A 12,191-nucleotide genomic window follows, 5' to 3' on the forward strand; every position below is an offset into this window, starting at 1 on the left:
GATTCATGGGGTCGCAAAGAGTCGGACACGACTGAGTGACTGAACTGAACTGAGCTGATCAGTGCTTGCATGCACAGTTCTCAGATTAGTTAGCATCAAGATGAAGTTTCTAGAATTACAAATCTTATGGTTTCAACTGGGTCTGTTTTCTGCATAGTTGAGGTCAGTAGTTTTCACCTGGAGGCAGGTCTGCTTCCTGCAAAAATAAGTTAGGAATGTATGTCAGGCTTTGATCTATATCTTTCAGGGAACTGGGAGCTGGTGACTTCTCTGTGGCTGGTTTAGTCTAAATTGTTGCCAACAGCTATTGTCGGTTTCTACATCTTCACATTTCTAATTATTAACTCTTGACTCAGCCTTTTAAGACTCAGGGGAGACCTGGGAGACTATTAATAAAATAAAAGCCTTTGACTTCAAAGGACAGGGACTCAGGGGCTTATATTACATTTCAATCTCAATTAAAAAAAAAAGACACAAGTATGTTTACAGAAACATCAAAAACTACATTTAAACTTAATGTAATTTATACAATAGAAAGAAATGAGTTTGGAGATCAGAGAGACATAGATTAAAATCATCACTTTCTTATATTTCGATTACTTGGCAACTTACTTATAGTTTCTGTATCTGATGTCCAGATCTAAAACAATGGTAAATGTAGCTCCCTTTTAGGACTGTTGTCAGAAATGAATAGGCAAAATATGTAAAATTGATAATAATACTATATTTTTTAAAAATAGGAATTGGTTGAGCACTTATTCTATACTCTTTTTATGTAAAAATATATACTGTCTAGAATATAGATGATGTACAAGAGACAGTTGCTCTTATTAGTTATATACTAAACATTTTTATGAGTAATTTTAGGGAAAATCGTAATTCAGATAACATACCAGTTCCACCTCTTGCATATGTAACAACTCTAAAGTACTTAGTACCTTAATTCAGGCCCTCATCAGTAAGCATTCAGTTGACTCTGTGACTGGCTCAGGTCTCTGTCCCTTTAGTCTCTTGTTCTTCTCATTCTTTACTTCTGGTGGAGCTGGGCCTTTAAGAATGAAAACATTTTATGTTACTTTAAAAATATTATGACATAAAAACTCAACATCAGCATGAAAAAAAAGGGGGGTTTGTTGTTGTATATGCCCTCTTCTTGAAGACTATCAGGATCTAGGGTCGATAGGTTTTCCTGCCCTAGACCATAAGAAATGATGCCTCATATACCAGTAAATCTGAGGAAATAGAAAGGATGAGATATGGAGTGAGAAGGAAACAGAAATGAAAAAGGACTTCTGATTTGCCAGCTGAGACTGACTGTATGTGTCTGAAGGTGATCATGATTAGCTGTAAACAAGGCTGAGTCTTTCCTAGTTAACGTCCTGGACTTGCACACAGTGGAACGCTGTAAGATACAAAGGCCAAATTTGTGAATGTGGTATCTCTCTCTTGGGATTGGTGAACCCTGGTGTGGTAACTGAGTACCCTGAATCAAATTACAGTTTTTAGAAACTGTTAGAAAAAATGGTGCATAGGATTAGTTGTAGACATAACCTGAGAAGACGTAATTCTATGACCCTCTTTAGGAGAGAGGATTCGAAGGAGACAGATATCTTAGCCCCGAGACAGCTGTAGGATGAGTTAGACAGTGATCTTAGCACTAGGACAGCTGTCAAAGTGTAGGTTTTAGAAAGAGATTTTCTATCTAGCCAGCCAAGACTATGACTTTTTATAAAAGTTTATTAGGATGATGCATGCAGAGAATTTTCTGCATAAAATATTAGGAAAGGAAGCCAGTGGTGAAGAATGCCAAGACTCCACTAAAGACATTTCAGCATCTCATTCCTATAGAAAGAAACGGCATGTAGACCGAGGTAGACTTAATGAAAGGATCCTAGTCAATTGTGGATTGTGTGCTGCTCAGCAAGGAACCATTCAGTCTTAGAAAGGAATGACCCAGCAATCCCACTGCTGGGCATACACACCGAGGAAACCAGAATTGAAAGAGACACATGTACCCCAATGTTCATCGCAGCACTGTTTATAATAGCCAGGACATGGAAACAACCTAGATGTCCATCAGCAGATGAATGGATAAGAAAGCTGTGGTACATATACACAATGGAGTATTACTCAGCAGTTAAAAAGAATTCATTTGAATCAGTTCTGATGAGATGGATGAAACTGGAGCCGATTATACAGAGTGAAGTAAGCCAGAAGAAAAACACCAATACAGTATACTAACACATATATATGGAATTTAGGAAGATGGCAATGACGACCCTGTATGCAAGACAGGGAAAGAGACACAGATGTGTATAATGGACTTTTAGACTCAGAGGGAGAGGGAGAGGGTGGGATGATTTGGGAGAATGCCATTCTAACATGTATACTATCATGTGAATTGAATCGCCAGTCTATGTCTGACGCAGGATGCAGCATGCTTGGGGCTGGTGCATGGGGATGAAAGATGTTATGGGAGGGAGGTGGGAGGGGGTTCATGTTTGGGAATGCATGTAAGAATTAAAGATTTTAAAATTTAAAAAATAAAAACTAAAAAAAAAAAGAAAGGAAATAGAATAAGTAACCCAGACTCTCTTCAGTGTTCTCAGATTGCAGAAGTCCAAGGCACATAGTAGCAGGTGTTTGACTTCAGAGGCCAAAATGAAATGTTCCAGACACTGAATAACAAGAAGATTATGGAGACTTTAGAGACTTTCTCTCAGATTGTCGTGTTCAAGTTAAAGTACTCTAGAGTATATGTATATATATTTTTTTTTAAAATATATTTTTGATGGAGTCAAAAATGACCCAAATATATTCTAAACCCAAGTTGTTTTCAATATTTTTGTGTCTAAAGCTAATTTGATAAGGACATTGGAAACAAAGGGGGCTAAGGTAACCCACTGAAACTTGTAAGGCAGAGAATAGACAAAAGAAGGAGGGACTGGCGGCTGTATACCAGATAGCTTCCAGTCTTACTGATTGCACTTAGGTGCAGCACCACTTGGCCAGTGGAGATGGAGAGGTGATACTGAGTGCAGTATGAGGATGCAGAAATATACCAGTGACCTTCCTCCAAAGTCATGAGAATTGTGCTTCATACACGACAGAAACTATCCATAACTCATTCAATTACTTGCTTAATGTCAAGATCTGTGAAGACTTTTGATATCTCCCCTGCTCTTTACTGCTAGATTAGTATTCTGTTTTCATGGATGCTGAGAAAAGATATGAATCAGGCATAAAGAACTTAATCTCTGAGAGCAACAGCAGCAGCCAGCATATAATCATTTCTCCTATCAGTTCCCTAAGAGCAATTCCCAAAGAGTCCTATGAAGAGACTAAGGTGACCCCTTAATATTAAGTAGGTTGCATTAAAGGAACTTGGACTTGGGAACAGAGATATTTTATAAGCTATACCAAGAATGCCTGGTGTTTGTTTTGGAGAGACATCAACTCTATCTTCCAAGGCAGTTAGTTCACTATATAAACATCCTAGAAAGGACAGTCTGGAGAAATGGCAGTTGTACCTCTTCTTGCAATTTATGCAGAAACACAAGAGATGTGTGAAGAGTTGTTTCCCGTCAAACAGAGTTTGAGTCCCTTGAGTTCCTTTTGGCCATGCTGCTTCTTAGAGGATACATTAACCAGTCCAGCCTCTTGATGACATTAGGGGAAAGAAAAGACCATATGGTCAAGCATGGACAGCGTAGACTGCAACTACTCATAATAAGTCTATATAACCTGGCTTGATCCTGATCATTACCTAGGAAGTGACCAAATGAGATAATAACTTGCTGGGGACAGCCACATGCATTCAGTGATTAAACTCTTCGACTACAAGGTATAGACCAACAGTGGCAGAGGAAGGTACAGTCAGAATCATTTTGAGTTGATTTTTGAGGATGTTCTAATCCTCCATGATGTCTATAGATGGTGCAGGGCATGGAACATTAATTGATTAATGGAACATAACTTGATTATCAGTTTGCTGTTGAGTGGATTTTGCAATAAAGGTTTTCCATTATCAGACTGTTTAAGTATTCCTGGATCAAGAAGCCAAAATTACAATAGTTTAGCTTCAAAGATCACAGTGGTACAGACTGAACTTGAACAGCAGAACTGTAACCTGAATATGTGTTAGTGGTGGTGAACCTGTACTGATTGATCCAAGAGAGGGCAACACCAGTGGAGGCTGGGAGTGGGCAGGAATCAATGTAATGTGACATTTCTCCACTGTAGAAACACAGTCATGAAACATGGGACACAATGATGGACTCAGAGAGCAGTGACAGTTAAGTGCTGAACATTCATTTATCAGCTTGATTGCTCTCAAATTCTTGAGTGAATGACTCTTAACATGGGCATTTATATTAGGGACCCAGATGTTTCGATAAGGAGCAGCTATTTATATCCATAACTGTTGTATAGTTGCTAAGTGGTTTCCGACTCTTTGTGACCCCATGTTTTTAGCATGTCAGGTTCTTCAGTTCATGGGATTTCCCAGGCAAGAATACTGGAGTGGGTTGTCATTTCCTTCTCAAGGAGATCTTCCTGACCCAAGGATCAAACTGCATCTCCTGCATTGGCAGGTGGATTCTTTGCCACTGAGCCACCACGTCTGTAATACAGTACCCCAAAGAGGATTGTTTTTAATTTACCAATTTGTAAGAATGTATGAACACCTAACACATATATTCCTAGTATAAACTCAGTTGTAAAATCAGTGAACCAGTGCTTTGCTTTGTCCCAAAGGACTCACCCACCCACAAGGTCCATTTGGCTTCTCTTGCCCACTGTGAACTGTGCCCAACCCCATTATTTGGATTTGAGCACCCTCTTCCTTCCAAGAGCTTAGGTAGGATTGCGACTTGAACATCAGTGTCCAATAACATCATTGAATTTTGATTCTTTCCCTTCCCTGAAATAGCCCATCATGCTTGACACTGGTTTCTCTTCGGGGACCAGGAAACTTTGGCCAATCAATAATTATCTTTCTCATTGAAATACCTGAGGTGGAAGTAAACATGGAGCAAATGATTAGGCAATGTACACAAGGAAAGCTGCTCCTTATCTTTAAAATTAGACTCACCTTTATCATCAGGTTTAAGTGGTATGATTTTCGCTTTGGATTTAAATAAATTAATTCCAATATTTTCAGCCTGCTCAAAAGTCTTTACCTATCAAGTGTTCTATTCCTAATAACTGACACAAACTTGTTTAGCCTTGGAGAATACATTCAGTGGCCACAGCCAACGAATTTGCCTTTGGGGCTGTTGGGTTAGTGTGCTTTAGCCAAGCTTGGCTTGACTCATAGAGCAGCAACTTTTTTAAAGCAGTTCGCCTTAATATGAGGCGTTTCCTGCTCCATTGTCATAAGATGAAAGTTTCATCTTGTTTTAATATAGGGGCTAGGAAATTTTTCCATAATGGTAGGGGTTAGTTATTTTGGGAATTACAAAACTTTCTTTGGATTGGTAATTTATTTCCCCCATGGGTCACTTTGCTCAAATCCAATCAGGACAGTAATAGCATAAATACTAGTCACTTACTCATCTGTACATTTCCACGACAGTACTTCTATCTCAGGAAAATCTCCCTAAGTGGACCAAAGCTGTTTACTACCTATAATAGTTAGCACCCACTGAAAAACAACTCAATAGATCTTTTCCTTTTGTCTTCAAATGATTCTAAAGTTGACATGATAGACCATGGAACCCCATAGAAGCACCTGAGCCAGGAGATGACAGAGCTACTGCTGTTTTGTTTTTTTTTTTTTCCCACAAGTCTTTCATACTCTATCCCAGCATCATCTACCATAAGAACTAACCAAAATTGTATTTACTTGTCTTATTAATGCCTACAGTGGTCATAAATTTCCTGCTTTTCACCTTCAGTGAATGTACAAGTGTCTGCAATGACTGTCTGAAAGTGTTACACAGTCTGCCTGTCCCGGATTAATCTTAGTTGTTTCAATGGGATGGACCTGAGACCAGAATAGTGAGAAAATTGCCTCCCCCTGAGGAGAGTTAAAGGCCTTGATGCTGGGAAGGACTGAGGGCAGGAGGCCACAGAGGATGAGATGGCTGGATGGCATCACTGACTCAATGGACATGAGTTTGAGCAAACTCTGGGTGATAGTGAAGGACACAAAAGCTTGGCATGTGGCAGTTCATGGGATCTCAAAGAGTTGGACGTAAACTTAATGACTGAACAACACCAACCAGGGTGCCATTTGGGCAGCTAACTTTGTATCTGTTCCCCTAGTCTTACCCTGAGACCACCTGGCCAATTTCTCCTGATTAACAAGCAATAAACTGAGGAGCAATTTTTTGGCCACATAGATGACATTAATATTATTTGGTTTATATTTTTGCTACAGATAAATCCCATTTAGCTACCTGTGTGGCCATTAGCCTTCCTTTCCAGAGATCCGTGTCTTTGTTAGGATCCCATTATTGCTACCAAAACTGTCAAGATCTATGAAGGTCTGAGATTTTTACCCTACCTGTAATCAAAGAAATTAGCTTACCACAGTTTTATGGATGCTCTGGGTTAGAGACAAAGACTTCATTCCTCACAATGACAGCAGTAGCCAGCATATTAACATTTGCTTGTTACTTTCCCCAAGCCCAAATTCCCACAGTTTGGTGTATGAACATCCAGGTGACTCCTGCACCCACAGTGGGTTGTATAAGAGAAGAATAACCCAGTACTTACAAAATCTGAATCATTTATAATGGGCAGGAAGTACGCCTGCTCTGTGCTCCAAAGAAAGTATCTGTATCTTCTAAGTCTTTGAATAAACCTGCACTTTGTTTCATAGAGAAACACAATATTTTCCAAGGCCATTTGCTATTTAAGCATTGTTTAAACCATAGTTCAAGACAAAGGCACTCAGTGCCTCTACTTATGGTCTTCCCAGGTGTTGCAGTGGAAAGACCCCACCTGCCAATGCAGGAGATGCAAGAGACGCAGGTTTGAGCCCTGGGTTGGGAAGATCCCTTGACAAGGAAATGGAAAACCACTCTAGTATTCTTGCCTGGTAAATTCCATGAACAGAGGAGCCTGGCAAGTTATGGTCCATGGCGTCACAAAGAGTTGAACACGACTGAGCAACTGAGCACGCAGGCATACCTCTATTTATTAGATGTGTAGAAGTGTAAATGATTTGTAAAGAATTGTCTGTCAACATTCAAAATAGAAGTGTTGAGAACCCCATTGCATGGGAGCCCTCATTTAAGGCATTGAGAATATGGTGGTGACTCATTTAGACACAATTTTTGCTTTTGTGGAATTTTCACTTTAAAGATGTTGGTAATGGTGGTGGTATAGCTTGTGTGTGAGTGTTGAGGATAGTGACCAATGGTAAAAAATAACAAATGAGTCTGTATTTATATATGTGGCAATGGGATTGATAAGGAGGTTTTCACATAGCAAGTAGTTAAACAGAACAGTTCCTAAGCCTATAATTTACTAGTACCTCCTGCAGTTGGACATAACAGCAAACATCAGAAGATGCAGTTACACACCAAGATAAGATATCAGGAACTGCAATCAGAAGAAAAGATTTTTCTTTAAAGATAGAATTATCAAACTACAGGAAAAAGACTTTATATATAGAACATCTTTTCAGGTATTTGGAATTTGTCACTTGTAGCCAGAACATGGGACCATGCAGAAAAGTTGTTGCTTCATAAAACTTTTCTACCTAATTACAGAAATGGTCCTGGCAAGAGAACAGCAGAGGTAATTACACAACCTGAACTGGTATCAACCTGTTCACATTCTTCCATAAGGCTCACCTTCAGAGAAGAGCATGAATGAGGAGAAATCATTAACACCTAGAGGATCAGTTCCCAGTGACCCAGTCTTGAACCACTTTCTCTTCTGCTCTGACTCCTGTGGATCATAATGCAGAAACTTTGGAGGGTTAAGCCTGTAGAACCTGGGACACCATTTTCTAGATAGGAATTTGGCTGACTAATGCTAACGGCAGCAGTGTAGACAAGTAGAGGCTAAAATGATGAGATGAGCAGAACATATTTCTGTCCAAAGTAGACAAGAGATCCCCAGCTGGGTGTCAGGAAATCATCTCTGTGTGAATAACCAGTAATGAGATGAACACCTTCATGAAAAATATTAGATCTTCCCTGGTTACAGGAATAAGGGAGGAGTCCCCAATCCTTCTCTATTCATCAAGGTTAGAGCCAATAAATGGAGAAGGCAATGGCACCCCATTCCAGTACTCTTGCTTGGAAAATCCCATGGATGGAGGAGCTTGATAGGCTGCAGTCCATGGTGTCGCTAAGAGTTAGACATGACCGAGCGACTTCACTTTCACTTTTCACTTTCATGCATTGGAGAAGGAAATGGCAACCCACTCCAGTGTTCTTGCCTGGAAAATCCCAGGGATGGGGGAGCCTGGTGGGCTGCTGTCTATGGGGTCACACAGAGTTGGACACAACTGAAGTGACTTAGCAGCAGCAGCAGCAGAGCCAATACAATTCTCTTACAGTAGTACATAGGTTCACCAAGAAAAGGATAGCTGGCCAAGAACAGCATCTCAGACTTCTTCACTCCCTTAGTTCTTCCTTGCCTACCCTTGGTAGGGTTGAAGAGATTTGGGCATAATAGTACAATGGATTTGTGTTATGAAAGGCGATAATACATGGTGATAGATGAGTCTGATCACTAACTGAAAAAACTGAGAATACAAGGTGAGCAGCTTTCTTAGCTTTGGCAACAGGGATTAAACAGAAAGATGAAGTTGGAGCTCTGGAGCAAGGAGAAAGGGTACAAGTAAAGTAGGTAGGACAAAGTGACAAAATGCAGAACCTTTGGGCAGCCATCTGAGGACAGTCAGATCGGAACTTTAAAACAAATGCTTTTCAACATCAGTTGTATGCCGAAAACTACATTACTAACAGTTGATTACACGACTGAGCAACTTTCACTTCACTTCACTTGACTACATCAGAGCAACCATTTCAGCAGACTTCAGAAACACTTTGGTCTCATTTGTATGAGAGATTTTATTTTATTCCATTCTATTCTATTTTTATTTTCTTTTATTTTTTTGGCCATACAGCTTGCATGATCGATCCCTCATGAAGGACTGAACTTGGGCCACAGCAGTGAAACTGCCAAGTCCTAATCACTGGACCACCAGGGAATTCCCCAAGAGATTTTTATTTTAAAGTCCATTTTCATACTCAGAATGGTTTGTGATTATGCATCTTTACATTATCCCTGCTTCATGTCTCCAGGACTCCATGTCTTTCACATTATCTTCACATTACACTTCTGAAATGTAATATAAACAAGTCATTTCTTAGATCAATTATTCCAATAGCTTTCCTTTAGAACAAATTCTGTAATACAGCCTAGCATGTGAGGCAATCTGGTCTATTGCTCTTACTTTGTTCTCATCTCAATTCCTGCCACTTCCTTCTTCACACTTTGTATTCCAGCAATATTAAGTGGATACTGGTTGATGCCAACATTTTAGTTGTGGTGGTCCTTGTTTAGTCGCTAAGTCATTTCCAACTCTTTGTGACTCTGTGGACTGTATCCTTTCAGGCTCCTCTGTCCTTGGGATTTTCCAGGCAAGAATACCGGAGTGGGTTGTCATTTCCTTCTCCAGATCTTCCCAACCCAGGGATCGAACCTATGCCTCCTGCATTGGTGGGCAGATTCTTTACTGCTGAGCCACCAAGGAAGCCTGACACCAACATTATTTAGGTAACTTCCCCATAGTTCACAAAAAGAGAGCTTGGTCTTCTTTAGTACCATCTTCTCTGCAAAATCTTCTTTTGGTTCTTACAAGAGAAGGCAATGGCACCCCACTCCAGTACTCTTGCCTGGAGAATCCCAGGGATGGGGGAGCCTGGTGGGCTTCTGTCAATGGGGTCATACAGAGTCAGACACGACTGAAGTGACTTAGCAGCAACAGATAGACTTACTCATATATCTCCTTTGCTAAATTTCTATCTTATACATTCTTAGCTACTGAATTTACGTTGTTTTAAAATTGTTGCTGTAGTCTTTTTTTTTTTTTTTTCTAATAAGAGCCTTGAAACTTTCAGGGAAAGATGTTGTATCATATTCAGTTTAATTTCTTTAATGCCTGTATTTTTACTGGCAAATGATATTTTGGATTGATTTGAACTTTTGATCAAGAACTGCTAGTAATCAAATATTATTTTTGTGACATTTTTATATGCTCTGAAGAAGTACCACTTTGATACATAAATCATATACCTCATTCTAAGGAAATTAACACTATTTTGGCAAAGAAAAAAATGAGAAAACAGTTACAACTGAAGAGAGACCATAATTGTTAAATAAAATTGAAACAAACTAAAAGATGCAATATTACACTTTGGAGTAAATACTGAACAAAACACTATCTAAATATAAGAAAAAAGCTTCATTTATGTTCTTGCTTTCTATTAAGATTATAAGAAACATTTTGAACAAAAATAAGGAAAATTTTATCAATAGTTTGACTACATCAGAGCAATGATTCAAGTAGATGTCAGAAACTGGTCTAATTAGTACAAGAGATTTCTATTTTAAAATGCATTTTCATACTCAAAATAGCTGTTTACTCATTTCTTCATAATATATACTGAGTTAAGCACTATTTCCGTTAACATCAATATCAGTGAATAGAAACACTAACAAACATTTTTTCCTGCCATTTAAGCAAAATAGCATCTTATGTCCTCTAATTCTGAATGCTGTAAGTCACCCACACAAAAAATATACTGGTACTCTGGTGATTGCGCCAAATAACATAAGATGGACAAACTTACAATGTATTTCAAAATGAGGCAAAACAGAGATTTCTGTGGTGGTCCAGCGATTAAGACTCCATGCTTCCACTGCCAGAGAAGGCAATGGCACCCCACTCCAGTGCTCTTGCCTGGAAAATCCAAAGGACAGAGGAGCCTGGTAGGCTGCAGTCCATGGGGTCCCTAAGAGTCGGACACGACTGAGCAACTTCACTTTCACTTTCCACTTTCATGCATGCGAGAAGGAAATGGCAACCCACTCCAGTGTTCTTGCCTGGAGAATCCCGGGGATGGGGGAGTCTGGGCGGCTGCCGTCTATGGGGTCACACAGAGTCGGACACGACTGAAGCGACAGCAGCAGCAGCAGCAGCAGCAGCTTCCACTGCAGAGGGTACAGGTTCAGTTCCTGGTCTGGTAACTGAGATACTGCATGCCACACTGTGCAGTCCAAAAAAAAAAAAAAAAAAAAGAGGCAAATTGTTGGCACTTAATTGAGATATTTTCAGAATATTTGAGGAATTAAGAAGACATGCAAGTCAGCAATATGCAAACCTGCAACAATTGGGTAAGGAAAGTACAAGACAATGAACATTGGCAGTATCAATTTTAAGTCAAAGTCTACCAAACCCAGTGAACTCATGCCAAAATTAAGTACAAATACACGATGCATATGCTAAATAAATTGTTTCCAAAAAGGAAAAGTAATCAGTGTCAGCTGGACTACTGAGAGAAAAAAGTATTGATGAAAACAGGGCTCAAAGATAATAAAATTTAGATAATCAAAGGGGAAGTATATATTTAGAAGAATTAACTGTATGTACATATAAAACAAATGATGAATTAGCCTGACAGAAGATATACATAGCTAGGATAGAACTGATACTGCACAGTTTTGGTACTCATTTGTTATTTTATTCTGAAATCTTATGAAAGAATTGTTAGTAAGATTATGCTAGCAGCACAATGCACACTGGACTGGCATATAAACAAAATAAGATGAATGAATAAAACTTATGCAATAATACACAAGGAAATGAGGCAAGAGCAGTGGTAATGAGAATAGAAACAAAGGGCAAAGGGTAAAAGACATCCCAAATTAAGAAATTATTGAATCAACACAACTGACAAAATGATGAGATTTAGAAAATTAAAGAGAAGAATGAATCATAGATGCTTAAAAATGCTTACTTTGTTAAAACATAAAAAAATGAAAGCAGTGTAATGAGTAGTATAAATAAGAAGCATGACTGGTGGTCATTTAACAAATTGAAGTTGGGGAAACAGTAGAAACAGTGTCAGACTTTATTTATGGGGGGCTCCAAAATCACTGCAGACGTCGACCGCAGCCATGAAATTAAAAGATGCTTACTCCTTGGAAGAAAAGTTATGACC

The sequence above is a fragment of the Ovis aries genome, chromosome 17 (genome assembly GCF_016772045.2).
Source record: "Ovis aries strain OAR_USU_Benz2616 breed Rambouillet chromosome 17, ARS-UI_Ramb_v3.0, whole genome shotgun sequence".
NCBI classification, from domain to species: Eukaryota; Metazoa; Chordata; class Mammalia; order Artiodactyla; family Bovidae; genus Ovis; species Ovis aries.